This window comes from Marmota flaviventris, chromosome 6, assembly GCF_047511675.1.
Source record: "Marmota flaviventris isolate mMarFla1 chromosome 6, mMarFla1.hap1, whole genome shotgun sequence".
Classification (NCBI taxonomy): Eukaryota; Metazoa; Chordata; class Mammalia; order Rodentia; family Sciuridae; genus Marmota; species Marmota flaviventris.
The window spans coordinates 135079078-135096090 of NC_092503.1; positions in this window are offsets into that span (position 1 = coordinate 135079078).

The following is a 17013-nucleotide window of genomic DNA, read 5'->3' on the forward strand; positions in this document are numbered from 1 at the left end:
GGTTGGAAATGTGGAATAAATTTGACAACATTACCCTATGTGCATGTATAAACATACCACAGTGAATTCACCTTTATGTATGTCTATAAAGCACTGATTAAAATATATATATATTTGCAAGGTGGACCAGTGAAGTGGAGGAGGGGAAGTAGGCAGAGGACTGGGGACTGAAATGTAATAGATTAGATTCCATACATGTGTGATTGTGTCAGGATGAACCTAACTATTATGTACAACTATAATGCACCAAAAAATAAAAAAGCATAAATAAATAAATAATAAAGCTTCATGAGATACCACCTCACACCCATTAGGATTGCTATTATCAAAAAGACAAAAGATAACAAGTATAAATGAGAATATGGAGAAAAGGGAACACTTGCATATTGCTGGTGAGACTATAGATTGGTGAAGCCATTGTGGAAATCAATATGGGGATTCCTCAAAAAATTATACATAGAACTGCCATATGATCCAGCAATTCCTTTTGCGAGTATAGTATATATCCAAAAGAGAAGAAATCACCACCTCCTTAAAACAGCTCTACTGCCATCTTCATTACAGTTTTATTCACACCAACCAAGTATGGAATCTATCTAGGTATCCATTGGATGAAGGAATGAAGAAAATGTAAGATAGATAGACACAGATAGAGCCAATGGCACATCACTCCACCTTAAAAAGGGAGGAGATCCTGACAATTGCTACAATATGGATGAACCTAAAGAACATTATGTTAAGTGAAATAAGTCAGCACAGAAAGCTGGTCTCACATATGTGAAATAATGTTTTTTTAAAGTCAAAGTCAAATATACAAAGATAGAGAACAGAGGAGTAGTTGTGACAGGATGGACTCTAGGGAGCTGTAGGTCCAAGGATAAAAAGTAGCAGATGTGTAGGATGAACAAGTCTAGAGATCTAACATACAAGTCTAGAGATCTAACGTACAATAGTAAGTGAAGGTGTATTTTTTATTTCTATGATTCTTCCTTGTGTTTCTTTGGTGTGTTGTGGTGTACATAATATTGGGACTCGTTTTGATGGAACAACACATGCATGGAATGCGGTTTGCTCCACTTTGGTTTCTAGTGCTTCCTCTTTCCCTCCTCTCCACACCACCCCTGCTCCCTCTTCCCTACTCTACTGGTCTTCTTTTAATTACTTATTTAAAGTTTCTTTTCATGGGTGCTTTGTGGATATGCATGAAGTTGAAATTCACTAGAAATAAATGGTTAAGACAGTCACTTTTGTGTTATACATATTTTGCTGTAATTGAGCACATTTAACATATATTAAATTTTATACATTAAATTATATATTAAAAGTTTGATCATAGCTCCACTAATGACTGGGATGGATTTCCCACCAGCTCAGCAGGATAATGGCCAAGAGTTAGATTTAATTTGATTTGGGAACAGTAATACAACCTTTCTTTCCAGAGTTTGTATGGTCAGGCTCATATTTATTACAAAGGTAACAAATAGACATGCCTGATCTTGTTCCCCTCTCTACCCACACCCTTACCTCATACCTGAGCCTGCTCTCATCCTTGTTCTCTAGGTGCAAAAGCAGGTGGGGGTGAGAGGCAGTCAGAGAGGAAGAATGTCTTTTTCACTTGCTACATTTTAATAATAATAATAATAATACTTATCATCACCATCATCATCATCATCATTTAGTGCTGGGGATGAAACCCACGGCCTCCCATATGCTAAGTACAGACTGTACCCAGCTCCTAATTAATTTTCAAGCTGAAAACTTGGTTTTCTAGACCACTTCAAAATGTCCCCAAGACATTGCTAGAACTGCCTAATAGGGGTCATTCTTCACGAAAAAGTCTATTAGTCCACCAGGGCTGTTGTAAAAAATACAACAGACTGGGTGCCTTACCACAGGCATTTATTTTCTCACAGTTCTGGAGGCTGGAAATCCAAGACCAAGGTGTGGGCAGGGTTGGCTTGTCCTGAGGCCTCTCCTTGGCTTTGCAGATGGCATCTTCTCCCTGTGGCCTTACATGGTCTCCCTTCTTTCTATGCCTGTGTCCTCAGATAAGGATACCAGTTAACTTATTAGTTTGATTGGATCAGAGTCCAACATAATGACCTTATTTAACCTTAATTACCTCTTTTAAGGCCGTGTCTCCAAAGTCAGTCACATTCTGAGGCAATGGGGTTTGGTACCCCAAGATAGGAATTTGGAGGGGATACATTTGAGCCCATAACAGAGAGAATGGTAGCTTCACCCAGAACCCTGGAAGTCTGCCCCTCCATTTAATCCAATCTACTAAATCTTTCACATCTTGGGGTTCCAAAGTATGCTTCCTTCTTTAGATATGGAAGAAAATTTGCGAGGTTTGTCTCTTTGAACATTCTCATTGCCTGACAGCCTTACTTGTGTACAATGGCGGAAACTCTTCAACACTTATGGCATATTCAAATCATAACTCTCCCTTGTTTTCCCACTGAAGTTTTCATAGCCACTTCTAAGGCTGATCTTATCAAAAGGCTTTGTCAGCACAAAGCCTCTGGATTTACATAGAGGCCTCTTGAGAAAGCCATGTGGTGTCAAGGAGAAGCTGGACTCTAGCCTCTTTTTTGGTAACCAGATTGATATATAATACCCTTCATAGTCTTGTTTTTCAGCTTAAATTGTATATTCCCCAAGTCCCTGGCTGAATAAATAAATTGAATTAAGCACGGGGGTGTTCCACTTTAAATAATGTTGGCTCTGGTCTGTGAAACTCGAGATGGCTTTGTCTGGGACCTAGACCAGTCTTGTTTGGCAATAATGGTTGGATTCTCACATTTAACTCATTAGTTTGATAAAGGTCCAAGAAATGCAGACCTAAAAATCTGAAGTGACCTATTTCCCAGTGAGGTGCTGGCAAAGCCAACTATCTAGAGGAGATGGGAAAGGGTCCTCGCTTCTATTTTTGCCGTCTCCCCAAGGGGTGATGTTTCTTTCATGTACACTTTGATGTAGAAATAAAAGGGTACTCACATGTCACTGATGCTTTAGCATGAACAGATTACAGGGTGCTCTCTGCCCAGGTACTCCCAAACTTTGATGCCATCACAAGCCAGGGAGAAAAAGATCAGATAAGCAAGCCAAGGAGCACAACTGAGAACACTAAGCCCTGCCTTCCTCCCCAGTCCAATGCCTGGAGACGACTCCACCAACCCCAAGGAGAGCGGCTTGGCAGCCAAATCTCACCCTAGACAAAACTAACTCATTAGGCATCTTCATTGCAGGCCGAGTCTTATGAGGGAGAATTTCCAAGAAAACAGGAAGGAAGTCTTTCCTGTGAGCTGCAGGACCAAGAGTCCCCTCTAATGCTTTTCTGTGAATTAAAGTGGGACCTCAGGGAATCAATAGAAAGACGGCCCCAGCCAAGGGCCAAGATGGAAGACAGACTTTGTGTTTGCAAGCGGAACAGGGCCTGTGTCCAGAGGCACATGAGCAATCCCGAATTTGCTTACTTGACCTGCCCCAAATGAGGGTTGTATTAGCCACTGCAGTCTGGGATCACAGACATTAGCATCCTCAAGGACTGATCATTTACTAGCGATGACATCTTAGACAATACAGTTGTCCCTTGGTATCCACAGGAAAGTGGTTTCAGGATCCCTAAATTTCGCAGGTGCTCTAGTCTCTGATATAAACTATTGTATATTGCCATACAGCTTACACATATCTTCCCATATATTTAAATCATCTCTAGACTATAATTCCTCATACAATGTAAATGCTATGTACATACTTGTTATGCTGCATTTTTTTTAGGGAATAATGACAAGAAAAATAGTTTGTGCTCATTTAGTACAGATCTGACTTTTTAAAAATATTTTCCATTCATGGTTGGTTGAATCCAAAAATATGTGATCCACAGATACAGGAGTCGACTGTATTAACTATAATTCAATTTGTTGATCATTAAATTGGGGCTTGTCACCCCTTCTTTGAGACACTGTGAGAATTGCATAAAGTAACAACAAAGCATGGTAACTAGCATTATTACTGCTATACTTTCTGAGGTTCTGGGTTTTGCTCCTCACATGATGAGCTCATTGGATGAGAACCAAAGTCTTTTATCTGGCTGTCCTTGAATGGCTTCCAAACCATACAGTGTGGGAGCACACCCTGTTGGTCATTCCTCACTGTCACTTCATGCCCAAAGGCCTGTCACCCCCCCTCCTTGTCAGAAAAGGAGATATGATGAGGCCATTGGCCTGCATCTGAGCACAAGAGACACCAAATCAGGGGACTATGGCAGAGGGAGAGGAAGCCACCCTCTTCTTGCATTGTGCTTTTTTCCCCTATAATACTGAGGATGAGACTAGAATTCTAAATGCAGTAGTACCAAAATTGGATATTGTCTTAACTCATTTTGTGTTGCTATAACAGAATACATGAATCCAGGTAACTTATAAAGAATAGAGATTTATTTCTTAGAGTTCTGCAGAATGAGAAGTCCAAGACTAAGTGGCTAGTCTGGTAATGAGGGTCTTCTCGCTGTGTCACAACTTGGTGGAAGGCATGACGTCGGTCACATGTCCCAACATTATTGCGTGGGGATGAGGCTCCCAACAAATGAACTCTGGGGAACATATTCAAACCATAGTAGATGTTCTTTATTTTATGGAAACACAGGCAAAGGCAATAGACACTAACTTAGCAAAATCCAACTTCCTTGATTCATAAGTGAAGGTCAGCTTTCCCAAGTTAATACTCAGGAAGCCTAAGGGAAAAGCTTAATCTTGAATTTTTTCTTATCCCCCAGACTGTGAGCTCATTGAGGAGTGATACTATGGTCTATAATTAATTTTTTTATCCATTCAATAGCAATATCCGGCACATACTAATATTACAATAAATACTAAATGAATAAATGAATGGATGCATGCCTACATAAGTCTCAGCTTTTTGGGTGTCATTTCTCCATGCAATGTTGACAATCTTGATAGCTTTTTACAAACTGATTAAAAGCAAAGCCTTCAACCTGACAAATAAGAAGTTATGCTCCATTATGTATGATGTGTCAAAATGCATTCTACTGTCATGCATAATTAATTAGAATATATATATATATATTTTTTTTTTTTTAAATAAGTCAAAGCCTTCATTTTCTGATCCAGAAAACGGTGCTAATGCATCTAAATTTTAGGAATAACTTCAGAATTCAATCTACTCCAGAATTTCAAACTAAGGGTCTCACTCCATTAGTACATCACAAAATTAATTTAGTAGGCTATGACCAATATTTTTAATAATGTGGAAAATAAAGACAGTAATAATTGAAACAATAATTTTCTTAAAAGATAACATGATCTGAAATATCAGAGTAGATCATAAAGAACAAATTATTTTGTGAAACTTTTGATTTGCTTGCATATATGGTTAAGTGTTGACTTAGAATATTAAATGTATTACTTGCAATAAAAAAAGTTTCAGAAGTCACCATATTCCAGTCAGGTGTCACAGCTCTGAGAGAACAGAGTACCATGACACATATTGCATTGTGGGGCCTGGTTGTGCCTTGGGGTGAGATTTTTTTAAAAAATTTTTTAAATTTCATTTTATTTATTTATTTATGGTGCTTGGGATTGAACCCAGGGCCTTGTGCATGCAAGGCCAGCACTCTACCAGCTGAACTATATTTCCAGCCCCTGGGGTGAGACTTTTTTCCTAGGTCTGTGGCATGTCCACTGTAGGTTGCAACATCCTCTGGGATACCTGTGCTTTATCATACTGCAAAAGTTTCACTTAAAAAAAACAAGTTCCTGAGTGAAAAACCCAGACCCAAGCAAGTCTGACATTTATTATTTGAAGGTAAAGAAACCACAATTAGGACTAATTTATTCTCTTCTCAGGGGATGCATAAACACATACCCCAGAAACTTTTGGAAGAAATTGCAGGCAGGGTCTCTTATTTCCATGTGAAGACCTGGGATCCAAAAGCTTATCTTTGGAGGAGAAAACCTGAAGCTTAGAATTACGGAATCACGGACTCTTGGAGTAAGAAAGAACCAGCCCTATGTACAAGTCCTCTTGGCCAGGTCCCTCCAAGACCCGGGGAATCTTGCTTCCCCTCACAAATGCCCACTCTGTTCTGACCAGCTTTCATTGTTCACATTTTTATTTGAACAATTTTTATATTTTGCATTTTATTCTATATGTACTCCACTTCTGTCACTTTCAATCCTAAAAGTCAAAGAGAAAGAGTTCTGTGCCTATATAAAGTCCCTCCAAATGATCAATTCTAAAGAGTTTCTGATTTTTAAAAGTTCAGTAGCCCTGTGGTTCAACTCTGCTTGAATCATCTTGAGGGACCTGATCATAACTCAGGTTCTCCTTTTAGTCCAGCTTATTTCTGTCATTGGCTGTGGTTTGACAAAAAATCACAATGATGGTGGAATGTGATGATCATTATTATCCAAAGTACATATATGAAGACATGAATTGGTGTGAATATACTTGTATACAGCCAGAGATATGAAAAATTGTGCTCTATATGTGTAATAAGAATTGTAATGCATTCTGCTGTCATACATAAATTTAAAAAAACATAAAAAATAAAATAAACCAGGTGCAGAAATACAAAAAAAAAAAAAAGAAATGAATTACAAATTGGAGAGATCTGACATTTGACTGTAAACCAGATACCCACAAAGAGGAACTTCACCCATGTTACCAAGTCTCCCTTATGAAGAACTCAAGTGCCAAGGTCTGAGCAGAGAAGGACTTGGGCAAGTGAACATATCTTCAGGTGGGCAGGGGACCTGGTGAGGTGGCACAAGACTGTGTGTGTGTCCTCCTTCCTTTGGGGGGATCTATGTTGACCTTTTGCTGGTCTCCATTAACGTATCACTCCTCCATTATGATTCCTAAGCATGCTCCATTGATTCCTAAGCATCTCTTTCCTTGGGTTCTCTGAGCACAGCTCAGTACACTGGAATTTGCAGTAAAAAGTTCACCTGTGCAAGGAAGAAAAGGACATGGACTTGAGCATTAGCATTGGCATCATGGAGTGTTCTCAAGCCTGCCTGGAACCCCGCTCCTGGTCTCTCTAACATGACACCATCAGCTCACGCCCTGTCTGGAGCTCTGGAATTCTCTCCCAGATCCAAGTTTTCCCATCCCAGCCCTGATTTGTCTTCCCTCACTGGGTAGCTGAGTATACTGGTTAGTGGCTACCAACTAGCTGGCTCTACCTTTAACTCTTCCTACCAGCCAGGCAGGATGTGGATCTTTTTCACTTGATCACTGAGCCACATCCAAAGCCCTATTTTGTATTTTATTTAGAGACAGGGTCTCACTGAGTTTCTTAGTGCCTCACTTTTGCTGAGGCTGGCTTTGAAACTTGTGATCCTCCTGCATCAGCCTCCCGAGCCGCTGGGATTACAGGTATGCACCACCACATCCAGCTAAGATATGTATCTTAGTGCATTGGCAATCATGACATCCCTGTGGATGACCCAACACTGTAATCCCACAGCCTTGTCACTTCACGTCTGTGATCCACTATAGAAAGTGGAAGATTGGGCAGGCGCTTCATGCATGTCTGTAATCATAGCAACTCAAGAAGCTGAAAGGAGAATTGCAAGTTCAAGGCCAGCCTTAGCAACTGAGTGAGGCCCTAAGCAAGAACTTGTCTCAAAATAAAAAAATAAAAAAGATCTGGGGATGTGGCTCAGTGTTAAAGTGTCCTTGGGTTCAATTCCTGGTAATAAAAAAAAAGAAAAAAAGTGGAAGATTGCCTTCTCCAAGTTAAGAAAACTCCCACTCAGAAGGATTGAATCAACGAAGCTTGTTGTTACCATAACAAAATACTTGAGACAAGCTACTTTATAAAGAGAACAGATTTATTTAGCTAACTGCTTTTGAGGTCCAAGGGCATAGCACCTTCTTTGGCTCAGTTGTGGTGAGGACCTCATGGCAAAAAGTATGGGTGGAGTTCAGGTTGGGGCAATTGGTCACCTATTAAGCCAGAAAGCAGTGAAGGGGAAGGACAGGAAGGGTCAGGCTTGTTCTTTTATAATAACCCTCTTGTGAGGGCTCAAAGGGTCCCACAAGAGCTACCTCCCAAGGGCATAACCGAGGCACCTGAGAACTTCCCACTAGGCCCCACCTCTTACAGGTTCGACTGCACTTCCCAATATTGCCACTAGGGGACCAAACTTTTGACACCTGGACATTTGGGGGACACTCAAGCCACACCCAAACTGTATCGAGGATCCTAACAGACACTCAGTTATTGTGCAAAGTTGAGCTAAATCAATAAATACAAAGCACAGTTAAGAACCATATCCTTCTTTGCTCAGAGACCACCCGCCTCCACTCAGGTGTCCCAGGGACCACTCCAGAACTTTCCACCTCACCCCACCAGCCTCAAGGTCGTTAGTTCAACACCTTGTTCTGGGTTTCACATTTGCCCCCTGGGCAGTGCCCCAGAGCCCAGACATTCTGGGGTGTCTCTTTTCTACCTAGGACTTCCCTGTCTTCCTCTCAATTATCCCCCAGATCTAGAGAAAACCACCCACAGAACCTGCCACCCATCTGCCACCCATCTTGGAGACCCCACCCAAGACTCTCAGAGATGGTGCACACTTGAAATGCCATCCACACAACACTGTCCTAGATGTACACCCCATCCCTGGAATTTTAGTGCTGGAAAGCTCCCTGGGACTATTCAATCCAGTGCTTTTTTACAGGGTGGGGACTAAGCCTGAGTGCTTTGCCCAACCCCATTCAGCTTGTCACCAAGGTAGAAAGGGCTGGTACACTAACATGCATGAGGTGGTGGGGCAATCTGGCACAGATTCTTTGTCCTTCCTCCTACTGAGAGGTAGTAGTTAACTCCTCATCATTTTTTTTTTGGTAGTGCTAGGGATTGAACCCAGGGCCTTGTGTTTGTGAGGCAAGCACTCTACCATCTGAGCTACATATCCATTCCTGAACTCCTCACTCTTAAAAACCGGGTAGGCTTGTGGCTCCTCTGACCAGTTAAGTATGGTGCACGTGAGTCTCTGATGGTGCAGAGCAGACTACTCACCAGCTGAACGCCACCAAGTGACCTTAGTCAATTCCACATGGAATGGAAGGATTGCCCAGCTGAGCCCAGGCTGAATTCCTGACCCACAAAGTCATGGGCAAAAAAAAAACAAAACAAAACAAAACTGTTATTGCTGTAAGCCAGCAGGGTTTAGAGTCCAGTCACCCCTCAGTGTTAGTAGGGGATTGATTCCAGTCCCTCCCCTCTGGTGAGTATCAAAATCCACAGATGCTCAAGTGACCTCCTACATTGATTTGCTAAACCTGGCATTAAAAAGAATCATAAGTATCACTGGGAAACTTAAACCACAGAGGTTTCTTTTCTCATAGTTCTGGAAGCTGAAGTCCAAGGTCAAGGTGAGAGCAGGGTGGGTTTCTCCTGAGGCTTGCAGATGGCCATGTTTCCCCTGTGTCCTCACGCGACTTCCCTCTGTGTGTGTCTGTGTCCTGATGTCCTCCTCTTATAAGGACACCAGTCACATTAGATTAGGGCCCAGCCTAGTGACCTCATTTTTATCTAATTACCTCTTTAAAGACCCTAAGGTATAAGGGGTTCAGATTTCAACATAGGAATTGGAATAGGGACATAATTCAACCCTGGCACTTCCTTAAAAGGAAGAATGGCCTGCCCATAATTCACATCCCCAAGTATTAGCTTTCACTGTCCTGTAACAACACCAACTCACTCCATAATCTCACTGAAATCATTCAGTAATAACTCGAAGTAATATACAGGGATCAAAACAAAAGTCAATGGTGATTGTGTGAATTCTTCCCTTGGGTACAATGAGAATACTAATGCCCCTCTCCTGTGGTGTTGAGAATAAGAAAAGCCCCAGGGGTGCCATGGGGCTGGAGTCCTGGAGCTATTTCTGCAGGCACTGTAGGGAGGGGAGCCCCAGCCTGTGGGGCTCTCCTGCTCCAGGGATCAGGCTGTTAAGTTAGGCACAAGTCCCACCTGCTGAACACAGGGACAAACAGGACATTCAGTGTTCCGCTAAGGAGCTCGTATTTCATTCAGCGGCTCTGCAAGCTCTCTCGTCATGAGTCATGTGTGTGACACTGGGCTGGCCGGGGGTGGCAGCAGATTGCCATGCAACTTACCTTCACCTCTCCAGAGCTGCATTCAAGCCTCAGCCCCCAGCTTTGCACGCAACAGTGAGCCTGGCAAGCAGAGCCCATGTCTGGTTAATGTAGAGCAAGAAAACACTGGCAAACAGTCTTGGCTAGAGCTGCAGACACAGCCCAGCCCTGCATTGCAGGGGTTGCTGGGATGAGCCACGAGCTTCTTCCACCAGACCTCTATCTGTCCTTGGAGAAGAGTGCAGACCAGTGTTGTTGTCAAGGGAACTGGATTCCTCCGCTGGAACTCAGGCCCCTGCTCTTCTACGTAAAAGCTCTGCTTCTGCTGTCAGGCCACCTTACTGCCTCCTGCATATCCACATGGCTGTTTTCAGTAACCAGCCTTCCCCAGGAGGTCCCGCCACCTCTGCATCTCAGGTTCTCCTTCACCATGCAACCAGATCATTCAAGAAGGGGACTCGCCTGCTCTAACCTCATCTCCACTCTCTATCATATGGGCTTAGGCTTCTGCCCCACCCACCCAAGGGATGCCTCAGATGTCACAGCTGCCCTTGGAACAGCACTTCACTCCCTGACAAGGTCTCCAGGGTTTTGTCTTTCAAGGTAGGAGAGATCTTGGCTAGCTGGCTCTGCTCTTTCTCAGCCCCACATCACTCACTGCCAGCAATCTGTAAGGCATTCAGCAGGCGTGCTTTGGTGTAACTGTGCAATTGGGGGCATATTGTGACTTAGTGAGGCAATGGCCAAATAGATCTAACTCATTCTGCTTTAGTTAATACATGAGGGGTGTTTTTCCCCACCATAGGCTCTTCCTCAGAAATAAGAAGCCATTAACAAAGGTCACCCTCAAAAGCTAAGTTTACTAGTACAGCCAGCCTTCTGTATCCTCAGACTGAACCAACCATGGCTCGAGAGTATTTGACGGAAAAGAAATGCATCTGTATTGAACACGAACAGACTTTTTTGTTGTAATTATTCCCTAAATAATACAGTGTAACAAATACTTACATAACATTTTCACTATGTTCAATACTTCATCTAGAGGTGATTTAAAGTATATGAGAGAATGTGGGTAGGTTCTAGGCAAATACGACATCAATTTATATAAGGGACTTGAACATACACAGATTTGATATACTAGGGGTAGGGAATATTGGAATCAATTCTTCCCAGGTACCAAGGAACAACTGTGTTACTAGAGACAAAAATCAGGCTAGCATCTCACACCTGCACAGTACTCTTACCCTCTCATTTGGACCTTATGTATCTTGGACTTAGGCAGGATTAAAACTTCTACTCATTTTATAGGCATCAACATCTGGCTACCGCAAAGTCATCAAGCTGGGTGCGAAGCAGGCAGGGTGAGGAGAGGGAGAGATGTAGGTCTGGACTCTTTCCCCTGACATCTGCCACCTGAGGATTTTGAGTCACTTGGCACTCAGCCTGCTAAGCCCCCTGGGCAGGTACTTCTGTGTCCCTTCACCATAAGGACATGTGCACCCTCTTGGCCCAAGTGATTTAACAGAGATGCAGGACAAACTCAGAGGCATGACCCGAAGCCACCTGACCATCACCTGCACTCAGTACCAGTTCATCAACAGCTCCAAATTCACCCTTCATGGCCTGTCTGTGAAAATAGAGCTGGACCTGTTAAATAGGTTTCCTTTGCCAGACGGCACAATGTTGAACTCAAGAGAGATGGAGGAAGGGGTTGTCTTCCTTGAGTCCAGTGTGCCCTCTTCTCAAGCTCTGGTAGCTCCCATGGCTAGGAGCCCTTCTGTAGACTTCCACCTTGGGTTTCAGCCCTCGGGAGAGACGCCTTCTTGCAAACAGCTTTCTCTGGCTGCTAGAGGGAAGATTTCCATATAGTTCTACCCATGTAGCACCAGAGCCATTTCTCTGCCACTCAGGAAGCCATAACGGTGATCTTTCCAACCAGGGCAAGACCTCTGGTTGGGGATTAGTGTTCCTTCCTTCAGTACTCCATCTCAGCTCAAAGGGTAATGGCCACTCCTTATGTATCAGTTATTTCATCATTCTTTAGGGTCGTCTTCACTTCTAATTCCCTGTTAGTGGTTATTTCTATTAAACGTTCCCTGTTCAAACTGATTAGATGGTTTCTGTCTCTGGATTGGGTCCGGCCTGATACATTGCCTAAGTGGCTCTCACTCCCCGCTGGGAAAATAGGTTTCCTTGTCCAAATGCAGAGCAGGGGAGACCAGGCCAGTGAAGACTGTAGACAGGGAGCCATGCGGGGTAGAACTGATTAGATTCAAGGGTAAATGAAGGACTTTCCAGCAGATGTGATCTTCTGCCTTTAAACCCCTCATGAACTGGGTGGTGGGAATAGGCTCGTTTTGTCCAATTGGACTGAAAATTTGGATCGAGTGCCAAGAAGCAAAAGCTATGGGGGAGGTGGGATGAATCCAACTCAACATAACCACAGACTTTCTCATTGATAAAGCTATTTTGGGCATGAAATGCATTGGTTTAGCCAAGTATATCCTGGCACGCAGGCCAGACAGGAGAGGTAACAAGCAGGGCTCTTACTGAGGAGAATTTTATGAGGGATTAGAATATGATGAACAAAATTTCTAAGAATCCATTCTTCTGAGAAACAAATACAATACAGGGTAGGCATTGCAAAGTCAAAACTATGAAGAAGCTTATAATAATGTTAGATATCTTTGACCTAAAATCTGGGTCACTACGTCATTGTAATATGATTGTAATTAATACAGTCAATATGAAAAAAAAAGTTGTCTCTAGCTTTTAAGTTTTTACCCAACTGGCTAAAAGCACATTAAAAACATAGTTATGCTAGTGATCCACATATATCAAACCACATGAGAAAGAGACATTTTCAACTAAGGTTAAAAAAAAAAAAGCATTGCCAGAATTTATATATTCAATTTAATTTTCAATTTGGTCCTGAAATCTCATTTGCTATTTTTTATCTTAGGAGCCCTAGGGCAGCTTAATGTAGACATTTATGACGTACTAAAGTTACTGTGAGACAATTTAAATAGTTAGCATTAAGTGCACATGAATTTATGGCTCCATAAATGTCCCCTGGAACTGTGTAAGACAGAGTATTCCTGGAAACCCAGCTGACAAATTCAACCCAGTTTCACACTGACAAATAATTTTTTTTTCCGCCAAAAAGCAATGATTTTTGTCTCCACTGATTTAAGTTAATGAACTTGAACATTATACAGAAAAAAGTTTGATCAATATAGTGGTGGGAAAGACAAATATGGCCCCTGCTCTCATAGACCAAAAAAATCAGGTTTCAATGTGTAAGTGATACATAGTACTGTGAAAGTTAGTGGGGGTAAGATGGGGGTAACCCCAGATAAAGCCTGGAGAGGGAGGGAGTGCCAGAAAGAAGGGTTACTTAGGATGAATGTTAAAGGTTGAGGTGAAAGAAGTGAGAGGAAAGTTTGGAAGAGAATAGGTATTATTGAGGGTAAAGGAAACACCATATCCCACCATTAAGAATATAGAACATCCAAGGATCTGAAGACACTCCAGACCTGCAGTAAGAAGATGCCAGAGCAGGTGAGGAGGGCAAGAACTGATGAGAAATGAGCTTTAGTTTTTACTTATATATTGGTCTACTTTCTCTTGTGATAACAAACTACCTGAGGCCATCTATTTTATAAAGAAAAGAGATTTATTTAGCTGACAGTTTGGGAGGCTGAAAGTGCAAAATTGAATTCTTCTGCTTCTGTGAGGAGCCCCACTGGCTGTATCACAATATGCAAATAAATGGAAATGGCTGCAGGTGGATGAAACCAAGAGCCTGATGGCCTTATTTTTTTAACAAGGCACTCTTGCAAGAACTTACTCACTCTTAGACCAGCCTTAATCCCAAGGGCACACCCCAGAAATCAAAGCACCTCACACTGTTGAGAGCCACAACCAAGTCAAGATGGCGCCTGGCATTTTGCCAGAAGGAGTGGTTGAGAAGGAACGCCAGTGAGCCATTAAGATGATGATAATTAAGTTAAGCTGTGTATAATTATTAAGATAATGACTGATTGCTGTAACTGGATGATGCTAAATTGAAACAAGCTGTGTATTCAGTTGTGTATATAAACCTCTGCTGTCAGGCAATAAGGCGGCTCCTGCTACCTCGGGTGCCCTCTACTTTTGAGTTCTCGCGGAGTTTCGGGGGAGTTCTAGAGAGTTCCCATTGGGTTCAGGCAATAAAGGAGTTTCTGTTTGAACCTCCAAGTGGCTCATGACCGCCCGGTTATTTGTGCCCAGCCAGACCTCTTTAAGGTTCCATCACCTCTTAATACTGCCACACTGGGCCCAAGCCTCCAGTATATGAACCTTTGGGGGAACAGGCTGTATCAAAACCACAATATTGGGCTTATTGATCTTTACCTTATTCATAGTTATTCTTTTTATCTGTGTGGTGCTAGGGAGCAAATTAAGGGCCTACATCCCCAGTTTTCTTCTTAATTCTTTATATTAGTATCATAACTCTTTAAAGTGTGTGTGTGTGTGTGTGTGTGTGTGTGTGTGTACATGTATGTCCACATCTACTCATATATGGGTGTATTATTGGTCTAGATGAAAGAAGTATCCCTTACCTTTCATCCCAGTCAAAACCAGAAAATATCACTTTATCCTCAGTCAACTTGGGAACACTTAAGGTTTTTAAGTCACAATGATGACCAGATTACATTTTTTAAATTCCATCTCAGTTTCAGAGTAGATAATGGATTGTGAGGAGTAATTCTAGAAGTAAGAGTCTGTGAAAAGATGGACTGTTTTGCATCTAGGTGGTACTAATGGGAATGGAAAAGATTGGACAAATTTAAGAAATGCTTAGGGAAAAGAACACTAAGATTTGGAAGTAGATTGAATATGTCAAGTGTCTTAGTTTTTTTTCACTGCTGTGACTAAAAGACCCAATAAGAACAATTTAGAGGAGAAAAAGTCTGGCTCACAGTTTCAGAGGTCTCAGTCCATAGACAGCCAAGTCCTTGCTGCGGGCGGGTCTGAGATGAGGCAGAACATTGTGGCATAAAGGCATGGTGAAAGAAAGCGGATCAGAACATGAGAAAAAGGAGGGGGGGAGAGAGATAGAGAGAGAGAGAGAGAGAGAATGCTCCTCTCATCAGAAATAAAATATACTGGGGGCTGTCATGCCCCCAGTAACCTACCACCTCCAGCCTCACCCTAACTCCCTACAGTTACCACCCAGTTAATCCATTCACGTGGAGTAATGTACTGCTTAGGTGAAGGTTCTCATAACCCAATCATTTCACCTCTGAACGTCCTTGCAGTATCTCACACATGAGCTTTTGGGGGATACCTCATATCTAACAATAACATCAAGTGAGGGAGAGTTGAGTCTGCCTTCTAGGATACTGACTTGAACAACAGCTTATATTGTGGGACATTTTGTTAAAAAGGGAATCATGAAGAGGAAGCATGGTGGCCAGGGGAATGAGATGCTCAGAGGGGGAAATGTCAAGTTTAAACGTTCTATGAGACATCAACTTGCAGGCATTGAACAAGCAGCTGGATACATGTGTCTGAAGCTTAGGAAGAAGAGTCAATACTGGAAATGATGTTCATGGGGCAGATATTTGTAAGCTCTTACCTTGCACCAGGCAATGCACATTATGGATCAGACATACAACAGAAAACAAATGGACATTGTCACTGCCCCTTTGGAACTTAGAGCAATTGGCATTTAAGTGAAAATTGAAGTTATAGGCATGGATACATTTACCTAGGGTAATGAGTTTAGAATTCCTACATCTAAGTTGGAAGTATAAGAGAAGTCAGCAGAAAATCAAGACAGAGGAAAGCTAGGACACACTGCCGCCCAGGAGCCAATGAGACAAAGCTTTGTTCATAGGAGAACTGTTCATAGGAACCAAGATCTGGAGTCAACCCAGGTCCATCCACAGATGAAGGAATCTTTTTAAGTGGGTATATATTCACAAGGAAATGTTATTTGGCTGTACATAAGAAGGCAGGTGTCACTCCTAACAACGTACATGGAACTGCAGGACATTATGTTAAGTGAGAAGAGCCAAAGACAAAAGAGTGCATACTTTCTCTCATAGGTGGTAGCTAAACAAGTTGATCTCAAGGTGGAAGAAGTAGAACAGAGACTTGCAGAGACTGGCAAAGGGAAGGAGGACTCAGGGAGGCTGGATAACATACCAAAAGCAGGAGGCTTGAGAGGGAAAAAGCTCCAAAGGGGAGGTGATGGAGTCCATTTGTTTGTTGTTGTGTGTTTAAATCATAATGTGCATGCCTGGTGCAGGGCAGGAGCTAAAAATGTCTGCCCTGCAGACCTTGTTTCTAGTACTGCCTCTGCTTCTTCAGCTTCTGAGGAAAAATCTACTGCTTGAGATAGAGGGAGAAGTTCTAGAGCCGTACAGTTCGGTAGGCAACTGTAGCACAACCTAATATTTGTTTCATGAGGAACTCAGAGAGGAGCTCAAAGGTTCCAAACGTGAAGGAAATGACAAGGAGGTGGAAATGCTAATTACCCTGGTTTGATCCAGACATGCTATATTACATGCATCTATGTATCACAGTGTGCCCCACAAATATGCATGATTATCATGTGTTTTTCTTCATTAAAAAGAAAATGATAATTGAAAAAGGAACTTGCAAAAAAAAGGAGAATGTGGTTATCAGAGTCAATGAAAATCAAATTGAAACGAAACAAAGATGTCTCTTCCTCAACAGAGGTGCTAACACTTTCTCTTTCGTACTTTCTAGATGTTCTCTTAGGATGAATATTAAATGATATTAGGATGATTTTAAAACTCTATGAATTTCTTATAAAATATCCATTTTCATCATCCTCAGTATTATCATTATAACAGTAATGCAAAA